This window comes from Rutidosis leptorrhynchoides, chromosome 2 (assembly GCF_046630445.1).
Source record: "Rutidosis leptorrhynchoides isolate AG116_Rl617_1_P2 chromosome 2, CSIRO_AGI_Rlap_v1, whole genome shotgun sequence".
In the NCBI taxonomy this organism is placed as follows: domain Eukaryota; kingdom Viridiplantae; phylum Streptophyta; class Magnoliopsida; order Asterales; family Asteraceae; genus Rutidosis; species Rutidosis leptorrhynchoides.
In genome coordinates, this window is record NC_092334.1 from 509,263,972 (window position 1) to 509,290,963 (window position 26,992).

Genomic DNA, 26,992 nt, shown 5'->3' on the forward strand with positions numbered 1-26,992 from the left:
GGTGGCCGATTTGAGAGTCCACCAACAACCCAGCATACGGGGTTGAGTGGCCCAAAGACATGAAGGTTTTATAGTTCGAGACATACCTAAAAGTCTTTACATATTAGATCGTATGAAGCTTTGTTCGTACGATGATGATGTGTATGCTCTTCGTTACGTATTAGTAACCGAATATGTCAAACCCCGTCCAAGTCCCCCTGGACGAAATCATCAACAGTTGGTCCCGTTGCAATGATCGACTCCAAGTAATGTCCTTAACATGAGCAAATGCACAGCGGAAGACTTAATTCGTACCTGAGAATAACATGCTTTAAAATGTCAACATAAAGTTGGTGAGATATATAGGTTTGATGCTAGCAGTGTTATAACTATGGACCACAAGATTTCATATTTATACATAATACACTCCTCGTGTATAGAAAAGACGTTGAGCACTTGGTAACCATACTTAACTAAAAGTCACAGCAGCATACTCTTAAATAAACCCTACACCGTACCAAGTGTAGTAACGAGAATGAAGTACTGTACAACCGTTAAATGCTGGTCGTCCAGCCCGGTTGGGGATGTCAGCCCGATAGATCTATCAACAGGATTCGCGTTTACGCTCCTCACGTAATTAGCAGTTACCAAGTATAAAGAGATATGCCATGGTACAACTCAACGTATAATTTATTTTTGATCACTTGTGTCCATAACGTAAATCATTTATAAAACAGCGCATGTATTCTCAGCCCAAAAATATTTAGAGTTTAAAAGGGAACTATATACTCACCATACTGTATTTTGTAGTAAAAATACATATAACATCATTGATCAAGTATAAGGTTGGCCTTGGATTCACGAACCTATATTAATTATATATATTAACACATAATATTAATCAACTAAGTTTATAAATTTCATAATGTATTATGATTAATATCCTTATATTACATTAATACCTATAATAGGTTATTTTGTATTTTCATAATATATAATTTAATTAATGATATATTATTTAATATATTAAAACATGATAGTTTGTAATATTGGTGATATTTTTGTTACATGTAGTAATTTTCTTTTATATATATAAAAATATTTTGTGGTAATAATAATAATAACGTTTAAAATAATAATTTTAATGTTAAAAGAAATAGTAATGATGATAATAATAATAATAATAATTATTATATTCATAAAAGTAATAATAATAGTAATTTTCATTAAAATAATAGTAATGATAATAATACTAAAAATAATGATATTTTTTTTTTATAATAATAATGATAGTTTTGATAAATGAAAATATATATATATATATATATATATATATATATGTATATATATATATATATATATATATATATATATATATATATATATATATATATATATATATATATATATATATATATATATATATATAGTTATTAGAAATGATAATCTTAAAAATGAAAGTTTTTAATAATATTATTAATAATATCTACATTAATATTATAATAATAATAATAATAATAAAACTAATGAAGATTTTTAGTGTTTGTAAAACTACCTCAAAATGCTAAAAAAAAATAGTTGTCACCAGCAAGACTCGAACCCGCAACCTCTAGATTAGACCATAATACTCTCAACCATTCCACCACTTTAGTTTTTCTGATTTATACCCATCTTTTAAATATATAACCCGTATAATATTTGTCTCTGTCTCCTTCAACATTCAATTCGTTCCCGAACCAATTACTAATTATAACAGAAAATTTTGATTTAGGCTAAGTTTAATTCGGCCCAATGGTGAAAAACGATTACGGCCCAACATTTACAATACCACAGCCCAAGTTGTAGTCACGAGCCCGTTTGATTTAATTATTAATCTGTATGTTTGATTAAAACACAACTGACACCCACATGTTATAACCTAATCGATTTCCAAGTTCTTTTATTAGGGTTGTCGGCCACGACGAGAGAAAAACAAAAAGATCGTGACTCATCATCATTCACCTCTATCCATAAATCGGGAAGAAAGGTACTGCAGCAACCGATACTCACGGAGATCATCATTATCTAGCTGTTATCATCATCTCATTACCATCCTAATTTTGTTTCTATCAATTATTACTATTATCCCATTTGTATCATCCTAGTCACAGTTTAAAACAGAAGTAACAACAAAGATAAGGCTGTGGATTAATTTGGTTTTGAGCTCGTGAGCAAACAAGAAACAAATCTGGGTTTTGTTTTCATGGAACTCGATCATGGAATCGAATTGTTGTTCGTGAGCTGAGAAAACCCGACGGAAACGAGGGAAGGAAAACAAGAAGAATTGAACGGGTTCAAGGGTTTTCTTGGTGGTGTTTGTTGGACTGTAAACAGAAGTCGAAAGCAGCAGCAGTAACAATATAAAGGTTTGATTAATGAAGGTGGTGGCGATTGGAATCAAAACAGAAAAGAAATAATCGAACTGCAGCAGTCTCGTTGATCTTCATTATCTTCGAAGTATCATTCCAATTCAATGTTGTGTTGATCGAATATCATAGTAGGGAAACAAGTGGTTTAGTGGTGGTCTCGATTAACATGAACGACAATAATTCAAATGGGTTTGAGTTGGTTTTCGATGGTTGGTGTCGAGCATGGAAGGTGCTAGTGATGGTTTATGAAACGTATGAACATATGGGTGTTTGTTTGTGGTGGACTTTAAGGTGGCCGTGAGGTGGATATAGGGTGGTGATCAAGGTGATTGAATATGTGGTGGAGCGGTGGCGTATGCTCTCGTTGATGGTGATGGTTCTGGTGGTTCTTCAGCTCGTCACAAAAATTGAAACAGAAAGAAAGCATGTGGGTTCCAATGGTGTTTGTGATTGTGGATTCGAATACTTTAGTAGCGAGAAGAAGAAGAAAGGAAAAGTAGATGAGTGGATGGTGTTGTACAGGAAGATGTTTGATCATGGTTAAGAGAGTGAAAAGAGAGAGAAGTGAAAGATGGAAGGTGACCGGAGGTTGTGGGTTTAGGTGGTTTAGGTGAAGAACGTTTTCATGTATCCATATTTATATATAATGATATATGTATTGAGTTACATATCAATTAATAATTGTAATATTAATTATTAGATAATAATATTGAAGATCACATGCACACAGTTAACAGGTTCAATCATGAAACTATTCCACCGACACTTAGTACTGTCGTGTCCATTGCTAAACAACTACGGATAAAAGTTCCCCAAATATCTTTAAACTTTTAGATTAAGTCCATTTATTTATTCTGGCCATTAAATGTTTGAAACCTGATCAGGAATATTCGTCTAATGTTTATAATAATAATGATAACATTAATAATAATATTTATACAGATAAAGTGATACAAATTCTTATATTAATGATAATAATAATAAATTTTCTTTACTATAATAATAATAATAATAATAATAATAATAATAATAATAATAATAATAATAATAGTAATAATAATAATAATAATAATAATAATAATAATAATAATAATAATAATAATAACAACAACAACATTTATACTTTAATTTGTAATACATATTTATATACACATAAATGTTCGTGAATCATCAGGCTTGGTCAAAAGGTAACTGATTATCCTAATATAGATTTCAAACTTTCTAGACTCAACATTAAGGTTTTTGCTTATCGTGTAGGAAACATATAAAGCTTAAGGTTTAAATTTGGTCGGAAATTTCTGGGTCGTTACAGAATATGCTTTTAGGGTTTATGAGCTATGTATTTATAGGCTCACGAATTAGGGTTTTGATAGAATCTCTTCCCTAATTAAATGCGATCTCATCCTAACTAACTTTCGTTATTTAAGGAAAAGAATCCGAATTAATTATACCGTACATTCTTCTAGAATGTACTGGACCCTTATGCAAGTATACGAAACTCACATCAGATGGTATAGGTGCATTACTATACCCGTGCCATATGTATTTTCATGGCAATTAGTGTGCGGTTCGGGGTGTTAGATGCGTAATCCGCATAGTCATGCGGATATACGTATCATTAATTGCATCGGCTATGGAACAAAAAGTTATCACATCACACATAACTGAACTACAATGACATAGATATTACGTAAAGGAATATGCTAGTGATAGATCTACCACGGCTTACTTACAAGAAAGATAAGATGTGCTGTGCTAGTGTTATGGGAACTCAAACAAAGTCTTAGTTTCCATCAAAATCTCTTTCTTCAACGCATGAACATCTTCATATGCTTCAGTTGAATATATTTGTTCCTATGGACATTGGTAAGATGCTTAAAATGCGCATACCCTTCTCACATTCTAAGATGAACCATGATTGGTAATGTTAGTATAACACCGTATATTCGTATGCAACATTATAACACCCCGTAAAAAATCCCTTTAACAGAATGTTAACTCTGGTCCTAGTGCTTGGCTTGACTTCTATGTAACAACAATATTTTACAGCGGAAGCAATTAATACCTGAGAATAAAACATGCAAAACGGATCAATAATAATGTTGAGTGAATCTACAGGTTTTAGGTAAACAATACAGTATAATTAAGAAATAATATTCCGAAAACTTTTATTAGTGGAAGACCACCAAGGTTCAATGTCAAAAGTTTGTAGACAACTCTGTGTCCCGTTTCAAAAGTTTGTTGACACTATCATGTTAAGTTTCAATTATATGTAGACAATACCATGTCAAGTTTTATCTCATTCGTCCGTAAACCACGGTTTTAAATAATGTTGTATAGTATCTGGAAACATTTTTCAGAAAATAGTTCAAGTTCATTGACCACGAGATTTCAAATGTACAACTCCAAGTTGCGAAATGTATACATAATCTATGAGCACCTGAATACTAGCAATGACCAGAGTATAGAAACCACTACACTCTCTTTACCCCATAAAAAGTTATACACTTGTACGAGTGTATCTAATGTTCAAAGTAAATGCACCACAGTTAATAATGTAGGGTGAGGTTGTCAACCTAACGGATCCGTCCATCTAAATTGTGCTTACCCGATGGTATTAAAAGTATTCAAGCTAGAGGCTTTGTGTACAAACTCAATATGTATATATAGTTCTCGTGTCAATATAAAAAGCATTTAAAAATGTAAGTACAATGGCATGTATTCTCATCCCTGAAAACATGTAAAAAGCGGGACTGTAGACTCACCTTAGAACAGTTCGGATGACAGACAATAACTTTTACGGATTATAGCCGAGTAATGCAACCTAAGTATACGTATTTTGGTTGGTCAACATATATGTTTTAAACAATGTGGTTTCATAGCATAAGTTGTCTTATTGCTCGACTTGACGCGTTTGAAAGTAAAAGTTCAACTAGTTCATGTAGGTCAAACAAAGTCAACCAAAGTCAAATCAAAAGTCAAACTTGGTCAAGTAGTCAACTAAAGTCAACATCAGTTGGTTCATGTCAAATATTGATCAACATGCCAAACCTGGGTCAAACAACACGTTTTAGATCATAAATGGTCAATTATACAATCGCAGTTTATCGTCATGCATAAAGTTCATGTACATGTAGCAAACTTTGCATAATATCTCATAGTACAAAATTCATGCAAACATGGCAAACTACAGATCACAAGTATACTCTAAATCAATTCCAAAAAGTCTGGCCAGGGTCTCATACAATATCTAAAAGTCAGGAATCAGAAGGGGTACATTTATGGTTTGCCAAATCAGTTTCTGACCGCGCACTGATCTCATATTGGCTATAACCGGAGCTAGGGAGATGAAAATCAAGCTAGGTCAGTGGCCATGGTTCAAGGACAAGTCAAACTAACACATATCAAAAGATGAGAAAATTTTGTTTAGCCAGTTGGTACAGTTTATTCATGTAAGTTGGATGTTCTGTTTCAGCTCAATTCAGAAGTCATCAAAACTATGGCCCTAGTGTGCACAATGTATAAGGTTTCAGGGGTTGCAAAAAACTAACCATATATCACATAACATATAAAGATTCATATTCCAGAAGGCCAAGGTCTAAAAACATGAACAAGTCAACTATATGGCAAAAGGTGCATACATTACAGATTTGGTCAGCATACTGGTTACCATTTCGACATGCACATAACACAAGCTTCACAAACCCAAATGATGCAAGGCCTAGATGAAAAGTTAACTAAAACTTATGAAATTTTCAGATATGCAAAGACCTTAAACAATATCACATTTCAAATCAATTAAAAAGTCAGTATTATCATACCGAGCAAATCAGTTTTTCGCATACGATAAAACAAGCATAACGGGAGCAATACAAATCCAAATCGCATGATATCCTAGTCTAACTTGAGTGTTTTTAAGTCTTCTATCCATTTATGATCAGTTTACAAATCAATTCCATGTCCATTTTTCCAGAATTCGACATAATCACAGATTCATCATAAAAACTTCAATCAATCATATCTTAATCATACGGAAACGAAAATACACAAATTCAAAGCCTAAAATTATTAATTTTTTGAGAGGATTTCAATTATATCATAATATTTAACATTCAAGAAAGCCAATTGTCTGTAACCACACAAATCAAATTCGGGATTAACCCTAATCACATCAAACGATCAAATTAACGCGAGTAATTAACAATAACGATTTGAGCAATTGACAACTTACACTCTCAAACTACACCAAAATCAGATTTTTAGAAATTAGGGTTCATGTGATTATACCTTTGATCAAAAAATCGTTTATACCATCGCGTAGAGGGTGATGTGAAATGCACTTTTCGTGTTCGAGGCTTAAGCAAAAGATCAAAAATTGATGGTGATGTTAGAGTTGGTGATGAGGGAGAGGCCAGGAGCACCAAAAAAATTGACTGGAATGTGTTAGGGATAAAGCTTAGTAGTTTTAGGTTAACTAGTGTTAGTTTAGGGCCCTAAATTAAATAATGCAAGACCCACTAATGACCCAACTCAACAAATAAGTCCAATAAGGAGATGGAGGGGAGGGATTTCGGCCAAGGGTGGCCCAAGAGGTGTTCTCGGGCTCGTGTAGTCCAATTACGTGTATTCGTGGTCCGTTTCAAGTGTTTTTTAAACGTACCGAAGGCCCGGAACGCTAAACCGATCGTTAAAACGCAACCAAACGTTTAATTTATTAAAAATCCAATAAATTAAATATTTTTAAAAATTAATAATTATTAAAATAAACCCAAGCGTTTTCGTTGCTCGAAAAGCAGTTTCAAACCGTAGCATTTTTATCGTATTTCTTTATCCGAAATATATTTTTAAATTAATATTAACCCATATTAATTTTTGTAACCCTCCAAGGATCAAGTACGTATATATTACACATAAACACATAAAAGTCAAGTAATCGCCGTTAAATAAACTAACAGAAAGTTTATGGAAGTGACGGAAAAAGCAGGGTTGTTAAATTACCCACCTGTTATTAAAAATTTCGTCCCGAAATTTTAGTGAGCATCCGCTAAAGTAGTTCCTTCTGGAAATAGTTGCGGGTACCTTTGTCTCATTTGATCTTCACACTCCCACGTGAACTCTGGTCCTCTTCTCACTTTCACCGAACCTTAACGATGGGAATTCTACTTTGCTAAAACTGTTTGACCTCACGGCTTAAGACTTCGACAGGTTCTTCAATGAAATGAAGTTTGTCGTCGATACGCAGTTTCTCTAAAGGAATAATCAAATTCTCGTCGGCTAAGCACTTCTTCAGGTTGGATACATGGAAAGTGTTCTGTATACCACTGAGTGCTTGTGGCAGTTTCAATCTGTAAGCCACTAGTCCAATTCTTTCTGTTATCTCGAATGGTTCACATATCTAGGACTCAATTTACCTCATTTCCCGAACCGTATAACACTGTGAAGACCCGAAATTTTTTGACTTATTTAAACCAATTCTCTATACGATTTATTATTTTAACACGTTAAACAAAGTCTGTTATATTGAGTCTCAAAATTTTAGAACTGTTTCATATATTCAATTACCTTTGACTACTTTCGACGATTCATGGACAATTATATGTATGTATGTATGTATGTATGTATGTATGTATGTATGTATGTATGTATATATATATATATATATATATATATATATATATATATATATATATTATAAGATGTACAAGTAAAAAAACGACTTTCCTACAGTAAAAATGACTTTTCTACAGTAAAACACTATTTGATACAGTGAAACCGACTTTACTACAGTGAAACACTATTTGCTACAGTGAAACCGACTTTGTAACAGTGCTACAGTAAACCGACTTTGCTACAGTAAAACACTATTTGCTACAGTACCAGTATTTGCTACATTAAAAACACTATTTGATGTCGACGAACTAGCAAACAAAAGCGGATCAGGTGGCCATGCGATCGCATGGCAAAAAAAACACTGAAAACTCATGCGATCGCATGGGCTACAGTAAATGAAAAAGTATTATAAATACGCCAGATTCTGCTCGACTCATCTTCACACTCTTCTTCTGTAATTCATATTTATATTTATAATTTTAAATTTTAATTTTAATTTTAAGTTTAATAATAATAAAGTATATTCGAGGGTGTTTTAATTCGGCTTTCAAACCGTTTTAAGCTAAGAAAATATTGGGTATTGTTCGGGGTATTGTTTGTGAATCCAAGACTAACCATACGGTCATCCACTATCTTTACGTCTACGTAATTTTCCTACAATATTGAACCTCAATAATAAAAAGTGAGTTTATAGTCTCCCTTTTTAAATACTTTAAATATTTTTGGGCTGAGAATACATGCAATTTATTTTAAACGTAATAAGACACAAGTACATACTAAATTCTACACTGAGTTAAACCGAAAATCCCTTAGCTTTGGTAACTAGTAGCTGCCAGTACATAGGATATGGACTGGTGGGCGCGAATAATTGTATATGGATCCATAGGGCTTGACATCCCCTTCCGAGCTAGAGCGCTAGCCTTTTAACGGACGTATGTTATTTGAGTTAATGACACGTTGGTTTGCGTGTATTAAAACGAATGGGGTAATTATCATTATAACGTTAAAGTTTAGTTACCAGGGTGCTCTGTTACGTAGAATCAATTGATAAACTTTTGATGAAATCTTGTGGTCTATCTTTATATATATTTATGACTCGAGCAATTAAACCTATAACTCACCAACATTCGTGTTGACTTTTTGCATGTTTTATTCTCAGGTCCTTAGACTGCTTCCGCTGTGATGTGCTTGTTGCCTGCATGGAGTCTCTTATGCTTTGTACAAAGTTTATTGCATTCGAAATAAAACTGCGTTGTGTAATAAATAATTTGACTGTGATGTCAAACTGTATGATAAAAACTTATGTATTTTGGGGATTTGCTTATACCTAAGCACTCACCCGCATGTTTATAACTTTATATGTTTAGAAAGTCACTTATTTTAATGAATGCAATATTTTATCAAAACATATCATATAGAGGTCAAAACCTCACTGTGGAATCAATGATTAACGTGCCGCGTCAATAGCGATTTTGACGGGTCGCTACAAACACCCTTCCAAGGTGATACTTTAAGCATGACTTTGTCACCAACTTGGAATTCTATATCTTTTCGTCTAACATCGGCATAACTCTTTTGACAACTCCGAGTCGTTCTCAATTGTTCCTGAATCTGTAGGACTTTCTCTATTGTCTCCTGAATAATCTCAGGACCTGTCAACTGACTATCCCCCAATTCGCTCCAACATACGGGAGATCTACACTTCCTTCCGTACAACGTTTAGAAAGGTGCAGCTTTAATGCTCGTATGGTAGCTATTATTGTATGACAACTCAGCTAGCGGTAGGTACTTATCCCATCCGTTCCCAAAATCAATGACACATGCTCGCAACATGTCCTCTAAAGTTTGAATAGTACGTTCGATCTGGTCATCAGTCTGGGGGTGATATGCTGTACTCATATCTAAACGAGTCCCCATTGCTTACAGTAATGACTACCAAAAATCTGGAAGTGAATCTGCTGTCGCTATCAGATATAATAGATATAGGCACTTCATGCCTCGAGATGACTTCCTTAATGTAGACTTGAGCCAACTTCTCCGCTTTCAGTCTCTCTTATCGATAAGAAATGTGCAGACTTAGTGAGGCGATCCACGATAACCTAAATAGTATCATAACCTCCCACCGTTCTCGGCAGTTTCGTGATGAAGTCCATTGTAATACCTTCCCATTTCCACTGGGGAATCTATGGTTGAGTTAATAACCCTGATGGCTTCTGATGTTCAGCCTTGACCTTAGGCAAGTCAAGCACTTTCCGACATAGGTAGCAATGTCAGCTTTTAAATTTGGCCACCAATAAAACGTCTTCGAATCTTGGTACATTTTATCTGATCCCGGATGAATTGAGTACCTTGACTTGTATGCTTCCTCCAACACCAGTTCTCTCAATCCACCAAACTTTGGTACCCAGATTCGATTAGCAAAGTATCGTATTCCGTCCTCCTTAATGTCAAATTTCTTATCCATCCCTTTGATAAATTCAACATCGACGTTTTCATGTTTCATGGCTTCCCGTTGTGCTTCGCAGATCTGCGATGTGAGATTCGTATGGACAACTATGTTAAGCTCTTTAACCCAGAGGGGTTTCTCTCGCTCTTTTCTGCTTAAAGCATCCACCACAACATTCGCTTTGCCCGGATGGTATTGGAGTTCGCAGTTATAATCGTTAAGTAGTTCCATCCAACGTCGTTGTCTCATGTTGAGCTGTTTCTGATCAAATATGTGATGTAAACTGTTATGGTCAGTGAAGATAGTAAATTTGGTTCCATACAGGTAGTGTCTCCACATTTTAAGTGCAAATACAACAGCTCCTAGTTCAAGGTCGTGCGTAGTGTAGTTCTACTCGTGAATATTTAACTGTCGTAATCCATACGCAATAACTTTATTTCGTTGCATAAGCACGCAACCCATTCCTTGACGTGAGGCATCATAATAAACAACGAAATCTTCACTTCCCTCGAGTAGAGACAATATCAGTGCAGTTGTTAACTTCTCCTTCAACAACTGAAATGCAATTTCTTGTGGTTCTGACCACTCATACTTCTTACCTTTATGAGTCAACGCAGTTAATGGTCGGGCAATCTTAGAGAATCTTTCAATGAATCTCATGTAGTAACCAGATAGATCCAAAAATTGCCGGACCTGAGTTGGCGTCTTTGGAGTTTCCAAATTCTTAACTGACTCAATCTTTGCTGGTTCGACCTGTATTCCATTGGCCCCTACGACATGGCCAAGAAATTGTACCTCTGGTAACCCAAAGTCACACTTAGAGAACTTTGCATACAAATGCTCTTTTCTAAGCATAGTCAATATCGAACGTAGATGATTTTCGTGCTCTTCCTTGTCCTTGGATTACACCAATATATCATCAATAAACACAATGACGAATTTATCAAGGTACAGCTTACACACACGGTTCATGAGGTCCATGAACACTGCCGGTGCATTCATCAAACCAAACGGCATCACTGTAAACTCATAATGTCCATAGCGAGTTCTAAACGCCGTCTTCGGGACATCAGCTTCTTTGACTCTCAATTGGTGATACCCGGATCTTAAATCAATCTTCAAATAACAACTAGATCCCTGTAGTTGATCAAATAAGTCATTAATCCTCGGTAGCGGATACCGATTCTTGATTGTCAACTTGTTCAATTCTCTGTAGTCGATACACAATCTCAACGACCCATCCTTTTTAACAAACAAGACTGGAGCTCCAACTAGGAAATTCATGGCTATGTGACCCACCTTCTAGTACCTGTCACAAATTAGGGCATTACAACCCTGATGTTCTTCACCATGGGAAGCTCTTATAGTTCTAATGGTGCAAGTCCGTATATTGTACGCGTAACGGGTGTAGCTACTGGCACCAAATCAATCCGAAATTTAACTTCATGATGGGGTGGACGTGTAACCCCAAGACAATCTCTAATAGTCAGGACATATTCATCTTTACTCATATGTGCCCGAATTGTGATACATTCTCATCTCATGTACTTCTGGACCTTCGAGTAATTAGTGTAACATGACGGTGTACTGATATCCTCTCCGTACACCATTATCATCGGTGAAAGGAATTCGAATAGCCTTATGGTCATAGCTACCTCGGTTGTATCATCAGATAACTAGTTTGTTTCAACCACGAGGTTAAAACTTCCCAGTTTAATGGTTCTATAGAGTACATGTTGTCTAAGGAAGGCACAGGATTATAAACGTTGTGGATAAACTCGCTAGCGTTAAAGCTTCAATCAGCACCGGTGTTGACAGCATATATACACATTATGGTTGATGAGTGAGAACAATTTCGTGACGAATTTCATGGAAAATGAAAGTGAACAAGGTGTAATGGCAACTCAAACAAAATCTGATATTCAATCGAAAAGGGTTGGAACAAACTCCCAGACGTGTGTATCGCGGGAAACAGATGAAGTGTAGTTCACGTCGATGTGTTCAAAGTTGGTTGGTAATGTTTATGGGTATAATGAAAATGATTGCCGCTTAAGAAAAGTACGTTCGAATAGAATGAGGAGGGATATTGTAACGAGTAGTATTACTAGTAGCTATGAGTGGTGGCGTTAGCGATAAGTAGCGATGGGTTGTGATAAGTAGTGATGATAGTAGTGACGAATAAGTTATTAGATAGCATGCTTGCATCATAAGTATATACACATGTATACTAATGCACCCAATAAGGCATAATAGTTATCAATCGGTAGGCTCGTGTTGGGAAACAAAATCATGAATGGAGGGTGGCTGAATGATAGGTAAGTTGGAAATCGAGTAGACAATATCTACTACGTATTGTGCGGGCTGTTACCAGGAAATCCTCCTCTAAAGAGGTATCAGAAATGAGTTGTGATGCACAGTAGTGAGTAGTAAAGTGTGATGACCCGGGAATTTCTGACCAAATTTAAACTTAATCTTTATATGATTTCGATATGATAAGCAAAGTCTGTAATGTTGAGTTTTGATAATTTTGGAACGGTTTACATGAATGCATTTACCCTTTTTGACCATTCCCGACGATGCACGAACAATTGTTTGTAAATAACTAAATGTATATAAATGTGTATATGTATAGGTATATATGTAAACAAAAGTATATATAATAATTTGAATTAGTATAATATCAATTAATCATTTGAATTAAATAGATAGTGTAATGTACAAAATAAATAAGATGTTATTAAATAAATATATAAATATATATACATGTATACATAAGTAATATTATATATATATATTGTAATATATAAAATTTATAAACAGTAAATATCCAAGATATGTTATTGTATAATATATATAATTAGTAAAGATGATTAACAAGTTGTAATAATACGATATTAAATATAATTATGAGTTGAAAATATAGCTGTTAAAGTAGTATTATTATTACTTTCATTAACATTAATATTAATATTTGTATCATTACTATTATTATATAAAGTGTATATATATAGATAAGTATATATTGTTAATATTATTATTATCAATAAAATTAATGATATTATAACCAATAATATTATTAGTACCATTAATAATAAAAATATCATTATTAAAATCAATGTTAAATAATTCAATAGATGTTTTCATATAATATATGATATAATTATTAATAATGTACTTACAAGTTGTATTATTAATACATATATATAATTATAAGATAAAATACAATTACTATATTAAAATGATTATTATTAAAATAAATATTATTATTAATATTAGTATTATGAATAATATTATATAATATATATATAAATATATAATATATATATAAATATATATGTATATAGATATATATATATAAATTGATACAATTAAATTATTATACATTACATAATTAATAAATTGTAATAGGGATATATTAAAAGTAAATACAAGTTAAGATCTAGTGATTATGTTAATATTATTATTATTACTATAACTATTACTATTAATATTAGTATTAAGAATGTTATTATATGATATTTAAAAACAAGTTAAAATACTAATGCTATATTAGTAACCTCACTTTCATTATTATTATTAACACTAGTAATAAGAATAGCATTAATGTTATTACTCCCAATATATATTATATAGATATAAATTTGATACATATAATTTGTTAATATTATTTTTATAATTATTATTACTATTATCATTAAAATTCATTATTATTGTTATCATAATTATTATTATTATTAATTTTTTCATGACTTTTATTATCTTCATCATTATTATTAATATTTATAGTATTTTTTTAAATTAATATTATAAATTTTCCTAAGGATATTAAAAGTATTATTATTATTATTATTATTATTATTTAAATAATTGTATTTAATAATTATTAATATCAATTATATATATATATATATATATATATATATATATATCATAAATTCAAAATTAACCGTATGAATCCAGTTTAAGGTCTTTCTCATTCTGTAGATAACTTTGTCTCTGTCCCTAGTTTGTTAGAGGTCCATTTCAGATCAAGATGCAAACAAAAGGATCAAGTTACATCAATTTGCAGCTTTTAATTTTTTTATTTATTTATTGTACTGATCGAATATAATTTGTGTCGACTAATCTTGCTTTAAAACAAAGAATTTCACTGAATTATTATCACATTCAGTTAACATCACGTACCCACTCTCAATTACCAATTTCTTCCAACTCTAAATTATCAATTTAAATTAAAAATTGTGAAGAAAACAGGTAACTACCCTGTTCTTCAATAATTCTTGTTAAAACTCGAATTTGAGTAAATTATCAAAATGTAATAATGAGTTTCTGTTAGTAATCTTTCAATAAAACTATCTGTAAAGTTTCACTTCCCAATTCTTTAAATCGACTACAAATTTTGGAGTTAAAGTAATTTTAAACAAAAGTCAACCAATGTGTTCATCTTGAAATTCAAGTCAGTGTTGATGTTTCTGATTCAATTGATGGTTGTGAAAGATTTTAGGAGTGAATTGAAACCTATTTTGTGTTATAAGTTTTATCTAAATCGACCTACAAATCAAAATCATCAAATTTTTTTTTTGTTTATCTTAGACGAGCAGTAGCAGGGTCTTCCAGTTAATTTTTTTTTCCTCAAGCCAAGTACCCTCAATTAATTGTTTATGTTTTGGGATATTAAATCCTAAAATCGAATTGGTAAGTGTTGTTAAGATTACTATGATAAATTGGGTCGTTTGAATCTGTGAGGAAGAAGAAGGAATATTAAACAGATAGATACACGATATATAAATATGGAATGGATTAATAGCAGAAAAGCAAAACTAGTTAGATGGTCGTGAGAGTATATATGTGAGTGGGAGGTCTCGGGTTCGAACCCGGTATGGAGCATTTTCTTTTTTGGACAAGCTTTTGAGGTAGTCTTTATATATTTATCTATCATTATTTATTAATATTAATTAATATCATTGTTCTTATTAACATGATTATTATTGTTTTGATTATTATTGTTATTGTTATTAATATTAGTATTATAAGTATTATTATTATTATTAATATCCCTAAAATAAGTAGTAAAAATCACTTTTTATTTTTAGATATTAGTAATATCATGATTATTATTATCATTTTGCTATTATGTAACATGACTAAGTATTGTTAAGATTATTATTATCATTATTATAAAAACCATACAAGTTATTATTATTTTTCACTAATATTAGTATTAATATCATTTGTATAATTATTATTAAGTTTTACTATTATTATTATTAACATAAGTATCAACTTTAACAATATCGTTATTATCATTATTATTATCGATATTAAGAAAATTATTATTATTAGTAAATCATTATTATCGAAACTATTATTTTTGTTACAGACAAATATTTTGTACCTAAAATATACTTAATAAATATATTGTAATTATATTAATGGTTTATATACCTACATATCAAACACAATATCATTATTTATATAAATACTTATATATAACAAACTAATGATATTTTTATATAATACTAATCATATATATATAGATATATTAATATAATTAAATATATAGATATTAAACATTTTGAATATATATACAAACTAAACAAGTATAATATATAATTTAAAGATATAAAATATAAATTTGTTCGATTACGATTATATATATTAATATATATACAAATGATATAGGTTCGTGAATCCGAGGTCAACCTTGCACTTGTTCAATGTCTTCATATGTATTTTTACTACAAAATACAGTATTGTGAGTTTCATTTGCTCCCTTTTTAATTGCTTTTGCATTATATATTTTTGGGCTGAGAATACATGCGCTGTTTTATACATAATAGACACAAAAACTAATCCTATTTTTAAAACTCTTTAAATGTTTTGGGATGAATAAATGAGCTTTTTTGATTTACAAAATAGTTCCGTCAAAAACTAAATTCTATGTAGAGTTGTATCAACAAATATTTTTGGTTACACCTTAGGCTGTGGAATAGAACTATAGATTACTATATGCTGTTTAGCATGGATTATTATATGCTATTTAGCATTGATTTTAAATTCTAAGCTGAGTTGTATCATTAAAATTTTTTGTTACACCTCAATGTAGAATAATTTTATAAATTGTTTTATAAATTGTTTTATAAATCTATTGGGCCTAACGAACCCCATCCAAAGTACCGGATGCTTTAGTATTTCGAATTTGTTTTTATCATGTCCGAAGGATTTCTCGGAATGATAGGGAATATTCTTATATGCATCTTGTTAATGTCGGTTACCAGGTGTTCAATCCATATGAATGATATTTTTGTCTCTATGCATGGGACGTTTATTTATGAGAACTGAAAATGAAAATCTTGTGGTCTATTAAAATGATGGAAATGATTATTTATGTTAAACTAATGAACTCACCAACCTTTTGGTTGACACTTTAAAGCATGTTTATTCTCAGGTATGAAAGAAGTCTTCCGCTATGCAATTGCTCATTTTAAAGATATTACTTGGAGTCATTCATGACATATTTCAAAATACGTTGCATTCGAGTCGTTGAGTTCATCAAGATTATTAATAAGTTAATTATAGTAGATATATTATAAAATGGTATGCATGCCGTCAACTTTCAATGTAATGAAAGATTGTGTTCTCAAAAACGAATGCAATGTTTGTAAAATGTATCATATAGAGGTCAAGTATCTTACGATGTAATCAACTGTTGTGAATCGTTTATAATCAATATGGACTTCGTCTGGATGGATTAGGACGGGTCCTTTCAGTTAGTATCATAGTGGTGGTCTTAACGAACCAGGTCTGCATTAGTGTGTATAACAGATAAGTCATTAGGATGCATTAGTGAGTCTGGACTTTGACCGTATCTGCATGTCAAAAGTTTTGCTTATCATTTCTAGTCGGAAATCATTTGCTTATCATCCTTAGGAAATTACCTGCTTATCATTCTTAGTCTAGACATGTCTTACTGCCTCTATTTCATAGACAGTGTATAGATAAATTCATATCTTAGCGTATCTGTTATTGTTACCTTTGCCTGACAGCTCCCGTAGATTCCTCCGTAACTTATGGGATTTTAGTATTATATATGCATATGTAAATTATATATTGCAGGGTACTAATCTACATCCTATAATCTGTTTCTTATCGAATATTCTTCATCTGATCGTACGCGATGAATCCCTCAACCAGTTTGAGTCCCTCAGATTTCGATAGCTATTCCGATAGTTATTCCGACAGCTATTCTTACATGGATGTTCACCTAAGCTCCGAAGGCAACGTCACCAGAATGAATCAACCAATCAACCATCCCCAATTCATCTGATGGGTTCGTAATCGACTTAACCGATGGAGACGAGAGGAAGGCGATCCTTTCCACCCACCAACCGAAATTACCTCTTGGCAATGAACCTGAAGCAATTACCGGCGAACCAGTCCGAAACACCATTTTCACCCTCATTTCCCGAATATCTCACCACGATTGTATTCTATCTAAAATTCTAAACCTTATTCATCCGCTCGTTCCGACCGACACTCAACCCGGAGTAATAGCAGAAGTCAACGAGCTACGCGCCCGAGTTGTAGCCTTGGAAAATATGTTGCAAAACGTACCAGCTTCAGCAACATCACCGGTACCAACAGTACCACCAACAACCCAAGTTTCAACATCACACGCCTCAACATCTCATTCTATACCTCGTGTATAATCATCGTTCTATGTATCGTTCTACATCAATTATCTTCGTTCGACGTGACGATTATGTAATCTCTAATGTCTTAGAGATTATGTATTCTAGTTCTAACGGTAAATCAAATGAGATTAATATTATATTAACTCATTAAATCTATGATTACATTTGAAGAAAATATATATGTAAGTATATTTTCATAAGAATTGTAATTAAAAATTCTTTTGTACAAACTGTTAATGGTGAAAATATTTTAACAGGTAGGTAATACCCGAGGAATATTTAGATTTCACATTAATAAGTTATATTGTACATTCTTCGAATCTGATTCAACAGTCATTTACTATCCTACTTACATCCACATGATATACGTATCCGTTCACCAAAAAATAACTATTTTCATTCAAATTCAATTTCATATTTGGATTTTGATTTACCAGAATTCAACAAGTGACATAATGAAGAAATAATGGACACAATAAAAATTGATTAGAAACAGACTAATTAACAATATGAAATTTTATTAAGAAACGACGCTAACAAGATCCTAGCCAACTGTTCCTAGCTAACTGTTAATTCTGTATTACATTTTATTTTATCGCAATTTAATTATCGCAATTTATTTATCGCAGTTTATTTATCGCAATTTATATTCTCGCAATTTTATTTATCGTCATTTAATTTCTGTTATTTACTTACGCATTTTATTTATCGTCATTTAATTTCTGTATTTATTTTACGCACTTTAAATATCGGGACACGTATACAAGGTTTTGACATATCATATCGACGCATCTATATATATTATTTGGAATAACCATAGACACTCTATATGCAATAATGATCAAGTTCTCTATACAGGGTTGAGGTTGATTCTACAATAATATATATAGTTTGAGTTGTGATCGAGTCTGAGACATGTACACGGGTCACGATACGTATTAATTAATTCAAATATTATATATTAAGCTATATATGAATTGTTGGACTGTTAACTGTGGACTATCAACATTGGACAATTAAAATAAATTAAAATATTGATTATAACATATGAAACTAAATATCTCTTCAAGTTTGCCACTTGATTTCATCTTAAACCTCGTTTGTATCTTGACGATTACAATCTGTGTTCAAAACCTTTCATGACTCTTGAAAAACCTCAATCGAGAGGATGAACCAACCGCACTTCATCTACGAAAGGAAGAACTTATGCATATAGTCATGCATCTGAAAACACTCGGAATCTGAGTAAACGTTTAACACGTATTTGTGCTAGCTCCTTTGGCGTTGTTATTGCCGAAAATAACTTTGCAATCCCTTTTCATATTAGCCAATTTTGCCAACAAGTCAACTTCGACTTTTCATTTGGATTAACCTTATTATAACCTTGATATATATGCGTACTCTTTTATTGTTACCGGGGAACCTTTTATATTCCACCATATTACCAGCAGATGTACCAGCAACCTCGTCGCTCCTTGATTTAAATCTCTCCGACAAATCACTATATTTATCTATTGAAGTCTCATCATGTACTCATCCGCATCTTGTAACAAGAATTGCCATACCAATTACCGGGAATCAGCAAATCTGTATTGTGAGCCTCGCAACGTTTCCACATCAACAGTTGTATGTATCCATATAACATTCATCTCTTAGAACTATGATTTTCCATTCCAAAATTCTGAAAATCACCCAGTCTGTGAATTAATACTCTGAATTTTGAAAAGTTGAATGAAGCAACAAAAACTGTAAACGACCTCAATAGCCAAAGGTTGATGATAAAGAATTGTATGTTGGCAAAGCTCAGAAAAAGTTTAAAACTGAAAAACTGATTGAGCAAACTACGAAGGAGTCTCTGAACAAATCACAAGGACTAAACTTGTACATTAAGAATCCTGATGATACTGTTTCTGATGAAATCTTTAGCGAATACCTTGCTTCTGACTCCAAAATCTCGCGAAAAATCTTCCTTCATCAACCATCGAACTTAGAAATTCCAAGATATCATCATATCTTTCATTATAAATATCCTCCATATTTCTAAAGATATTTTCATAACTATTCTTATCTGAAATCATTAATCTCTTCGTGCTATCAGTGTTACATGATATAGAAACTGTCAGTTTCTATATTCTGTAAACTTTCGAGCTTAAAATATGAATGTTATTGGAATAATGTTGGGAACTGATGCATGAGTTAGTATAATATAATGACACTTGATCAACGTGATTATATTGCAGTAAGTTATGCTAAATTCCTAAATGAAATGTGATGATTCACAGAATCATAACGTCATCATGTGTCATGTTACACGACTCTTATATTCTAATTAACCTCTAAAATATCAAGAAAATATTTTCTTGATGATTCAGTCTTTTCTAGGTATTCTGGTAATTTAACAAATCGAGATCGTGCCATTACCATTTTCTTCTTAGAACATTAACAATGTTCATTCCGAAATTCATATCTGCGAATTCTGGACCATTACAAGAGATGTCTAATCGCAAGAAGAAGAAACGAAGGGACAAAGCTCCGAAATAGAAATTTGAGTATAAATCGCAGCAAATAGGAGGAAGTATTAACTGTGGATAACAATGATTATAGGAAACAGAAATAGGGACATTGAAGTATAAGAAGAGATATAAAGCCAGATAACGACACATAAATTACAAACCGTGAATATCAATGTTTATCGCAACATAAAGACACGGGAGAATTAAAAGCACTATAAACCCAAGAGCAAAGTAGAAGTAAGCAGATTCCTCTGGTGGAAGATGGAAAAGGAGAATGATTGTTGCGATAGTAAGGATGAGGACAAGGATCAAAACTGTATTAAGCATTTTCAGAATCTTTTGGATGTATGAAACAAGAAGGAAAGTATAGAAATGGTGAGAATAATGGAACGAAAGAGTTTAATTTATAATGAAAATATCAGACAGAGTAATCAAAGCAGATCATCGCATTTAATTAAAGAGATCTTAATTTCCTTAAAACCCGAAGAATCGGATCTTATTCAGATTAGGAAGATTTCTTTAAATTCCTTAAATTCTGGAATTCAACCAATACAACGTCAAAAGATAAGATGAACCTTATTTATCCGAATTCAAACATGACTACGTCAATAGTCAAGATGAATCTTTATTTCTCATTTCACTCTTTTGTGATAGCTTCACTCGTACTCTTCGAATAATCGAATTGTTTTATCTGTATTACTCAATAATGATAAAACTCTATTTATCAACTCATATTCGTCATGAAAACATTTTTATTGTTAGTCATGACCACCTCACTCAAATTTCGGGACGAAATTTCTTTAACGGGTAGGTACCGTGATGACCCGAGAATTTCTGACCAAATTTAAACTTAATTTTTATATGATTTCGATACGATAAGCAAAGTCTGTAATATTGAGTTTTGATAATTTTGGAATGGTTTACATGAATGCATTTACCCTTTTTGACCATTCCCGACGATTCACGAACAATTGTTTGTAAATAACTAAATGTATATAAATGTGTATATGTATAGGTATATATGTAAACAAAAGTATATATAATAATTTGAATTAGTATAATATCAATTAATCATTTGAATTAAATAGATAGTGTAATGTACAAAATAAATAAGATGTTATTAAATAAATATAAATATATAATCATGTATACATAAGTAATATTATATATATATTGTAATATATAAAATTTATAAACAGTAAATATCCAAGATATGTTATTGTATAATATATATAATTAGTAAAGATGATTAACAAGTTGTAATAATACGATATTAAAAATAATTACGAGTTGAAAATATAGCTGTTAAAGTAGTATTATTATTACTTTCATTAACATTAATATTAATATTTGTATCATTACTATTATTATATAAAGTATATATATATAGATAAGTATATATTGTTAATATTATTATTATCAATAAAATTAATGATATTATAACCAATAATATTATTAGTACCATTAATAATAAAAATATCATTATTAAAATCAATGTTAAATAATTCAATAAATGTTTTCATATAATATATGATATAATTATTAATAATGTACTTACAAGTTGTATTATTAATACATATATATAATTATAAGATAAAATACAATTACTATATTAAAATGATTATTATTAAAATAAATATTATTATTAATATCAGTATTATGAATAATATTATATAATATATATATAAATATATATGTATATAGATATATATATAAATTGATACAATTAAACTATTATACATTACATAATTAATAAATTGTAATAGGGATATATTAAAAGTAAATACAAGTTAAGATCTAGTGATTATGTTAATATTATTATTATTACTATAACTATTACTATTAATATCAGTATTAAGAATGTTATTATATGATATTTAAAAACAAATTAAAATAGTAAGGCTATATTAGTAACCTCACTTTCATTATTATTATTAACACTAGTAATAAGAATAGCATTAATGTTATTACTCCCAATATATAATATATAGATATAAATTTGATACATATAATTTGTTAATATTATTTTTATAATTATTATTACTATTATCATTAAAATTCATTATTATTGTTATCATAACATAATTATTATTATTATTATTAATTTTTTCATGACTTTTATTATCTTCATCATTATTATTAATATTTATAGTATTTTTTTATATTAATATTATAAATTTTCCTAAGGATATTAAAAGTATTATTATTATTATTATTTAAATAATTGTATTTAATAATTATTAATATCAATTATATATATATATATATATATATATATATATATATATATATATATATATATATATATATATATATATATATATATATATATATATATATATATATATATATATATACATAAAATCAAAATTAACCGTATGAATCCAGTTTAAGGTCTTTCTCATTCTGTAGATAACTTTGTCTCTGTCCCTAGTTTGTTAGAGGTCCATTTCAGATCAAGATGCAAACAAAAGGATCAAGTTACATCAATTTGCAGCTTTTAATTTTTTTATTTATTTATTGTACTGATCGAATATAATTTGTGTCGACTAATCTTGCTTTAAAACAAAGAATTTCACTGAATTATTATCACATTCAGTTAACATCACGTACCCACTCTCAATTACCAATTTCTTCCAACTCTAAATTATCAATTTAAATTAAAAATTGTGAAGAAAACAGGTAACTACCCTGTTCTTCAATAATTATTGTCAAAACTCGAATTTGAGTAAATTATCAAAATGTAATAATGAGTTTGTGTTTGTAATCTTTCAATAAAACTATCTGTAAAGTTTCACTTCCCAATTCCTTAAATCGATTACAAATTTTGGAGTCAAAGTAATTTTAAACAAAAGTCAACCAATGTGTTCATCTTGAAATTCAAGTCAGTGTTGATGTTTTTGATTTAATTGATGGTTGTGAAAGATTTTAGGAGTGAATTTAAACCTATTTTATGTTATAAGTTTTATCTAAATCGACCTACAAATCAAAATCATCAAAATTTTTTTTGTTTATCTTCGACGAGCAATGCAGGGTCTTCCAGTTAAATTTTTTTTTCCCTCAAGCCAAGTACCCTCAATTAATTGTTTATGTTTTAGGATATTAAATCCTAAAATCGAATTGGTAAGTGTTGTTAAGATTACTATGATAAATTGGGTCGTTTGAATCTGTGAGGAAGAAGAAGGAATATTAAACAGATAGATACACGATATATAAATATGGAATGGATTAATAGCAGAAAAGCAAAACTGGTTAGATGGTCATGAGAGTATATATGTGAGCGGGAGGTCTCGGGTTCGAACCCGGTATGGAGCGTTTTCTTTTTTGGACAAGCTTTTGAGGTAGTCTTTATATATTTATCTATCATTATTTATTAATATTAATTAATATCATTGTTCTTATTAACATGATTATTATTGTTTTGATTATTATTGTTATTGTTATTAGTATTAGTATTATAAGTATTATTATTATTATTAATATCGCTAAAATAAGTAGTAAAAATCACTTTTTATTTTTAGATATTAGTAATATCATGATTAATATTATCATTTTGCTATTATGTAACATGACTAAGTATTGTTAAGATTATTATTATCATTATTATAAAAACCATAAAAGTTATTATTATTTTTCACTAATATTAGTATTAATATCATTTGTATAATTATTAAGTTTTACTATTATTATTATTAACATAAGTATCAACTTTAACAATATCGTTATTATCATTATTATTATCGATATTAAGAAAATTATTATTATTAGTAAATCATTATTATCGAAACTATCATTTTTGTTACAGACAAATATTTTGTACCTAAAATATACTTAATAAATATATTGTAATTATATTAATGGTTTATATACCTACATATCAAACACAATATCATTATTTATATAAATACTTATATATAACAAACTAATGATATTTTTATATAATACTAATCATATATATATATATATATATATATATATATATATATATATATATATATATATATATATATATATATATATATATATATATATATATATATATATATAAAATTAAATATATAGATATTAAACATTTTGAATATATATACAAACTAAATAAGTATAATATATAATTTAAAGATATAAAATATAAATTTGTTCGATTACGATTATATATATTAATATATATACAAATGATATAGGTTCGTGAATCCGAGGTCAACCTTGCACTTGTTCAATGTCTTCATATGTATTTTTACTACAAAATACAGTATTGTGAGTTTCATTTGCTCCCTTTTTAATTACTTTTGCATTATTTATTTTTGGACTGAGAATACATGCGCTGTTTTATAAATAATAGACACAAAAACTAATCCCATTTTTAAAACTCTTTAAATGTTTTGGGATGAATAAATGAGCTTTTTTGATTTACAAAATAGTTCCTTCAAAAACTAAATTCTATGTAGAGTTGTATCAACAAATATTTTTGGTTACACCTCAGGCTGTGGAATAGAACTATAGATTACTATATGCTGTTTAGCATGGATTATTATATGCTGTTTAGCATTGATTTTAAATTCTAAGCTGAGTTGTATCATTAAATATTTTTGTTACACCTCAATGTAGAATAATTTTATAAAATGTTTTATAAATCTATTGGGCCTAACGAACCCCATCCAAAGTACCGGATGCTTTAGTACTTCGAATTCGTTTTTATCATGTCTGAAGGATTTATCGGAATGATAGGGAATATTCTTATATGCATCTTGTTAATGTCGGTTACCAGGTGTTCAATCCATATGAATGATATTTTTGTCTCTATGCATGAGACGTTTATTTATGAGAACTGAAAATGAAAATCTTGTGGTCTGTTAAAATGATGGAAATGATTATTTACGTTAAACTAATGAACTCACCAACCTTTTGGTTGACACTTTAAAGCATGTTTATTCTCAGGTATGAAAGAAGTCTTTCGCTGTGCAATTGCTCATTTTAAAGATATTACTTGGAGTCATCCATGACATATTTCAAAAGACGTTGCATTCGAGTCGTTGAGTTCATCAAGATTATTAATAAGTCAATTATAGTAGATATATTATAAAATGGTATGCATGTCGTCAACTTTCAATGTAATGAAAGATTGTGTTTTAAAAAACGAATGCAATGTTTGTAAAATGTATCATATAGAGGTCAAGTATCTCGCGATGTAATCAACTGTTGTGAATCATTTATAATCGATATGGACTTCGTCCGAATGGATTAGGACGGGTCCTTTCATAAAGCGTGTAGGTGTTAGTAGTGATGACTAGTACTTAGTAGTGGTGAGTAGTAACGTGTGGTATTGAGTAGTAGTAAGTAGCAAGGGGTAGCAGTAAGTAGTATTTAGTAATGACAAGCAGTGAGAAGTAGTGATCGGTCATGACTAGTAGTGAGAGGCGGCATTGAGTAGTAGTTAGCAGCGTTAAATAGTGCTGAATAGTGGTATGAGATGACGAGTATGTTCAAGTAGTGTCTTTGTAATGACAAGTAGTGATCGGTAGTGACAGACTGTGTCGAGCAGTGATGAGTTGTGTCATGATTACAAGTTACTTACAAGTTATATTAACAATTAATTTGCAAAGTGTAAGCTTCTACTCACATTTGAGATTACACGGTTTGTTTTTTAAACGTTGTTTATCCAAGTAACCTACTTGACTCGGCCCCAATTCCTTATTTTGTGATGTCGGAACTTCGATATGAGTTACCGTAATGTAATCCCGGTCATTACATTACGCTATCTCACATTTCCATTCGACATCACTCCATAAGTTCAAGATGGCGTAGTCAACTTAATTTAGTTAAATCTTGCGTCACATGTACATATGTGATTCGTAGTATAGTATTTAGTTCAGGTCCATATCATATGGGTATAAGGTGTATATGTATGTGATGTAAGGTGTAGCCCTACATGTAGTATTGTGAAGCAAATAGTGCAAGTATAGGTATAAAAGTCATCCAAGATACACGGCTATAGACTAGACTTCACTAATGCGCCCTACGGTTAGACACACTAATGTATCGTAGTTCCCTATAGCTAAAGCTCTGATACCATATATAACACCCCGTCAAAAATCCCTTTAACGGAATGTTAACTCTGGTCCCAGTGCTTGGCTTGACTTCTATGTAACAGCAATATTTTACAGTGGAAGCAATTAACACATGAGAATAAAACATGCAAAACAGATCAACAATAATGTTGAGTGAATCTACAGATTTTAGGTAAACAATACAGTATGATTAAGAAATAATATTCCGAAAACGTTTATTAGTGGAAGACCACTAAGGTTCAATGTTAAAAGTTTGTAGACAACTCCGTGTCCCGTT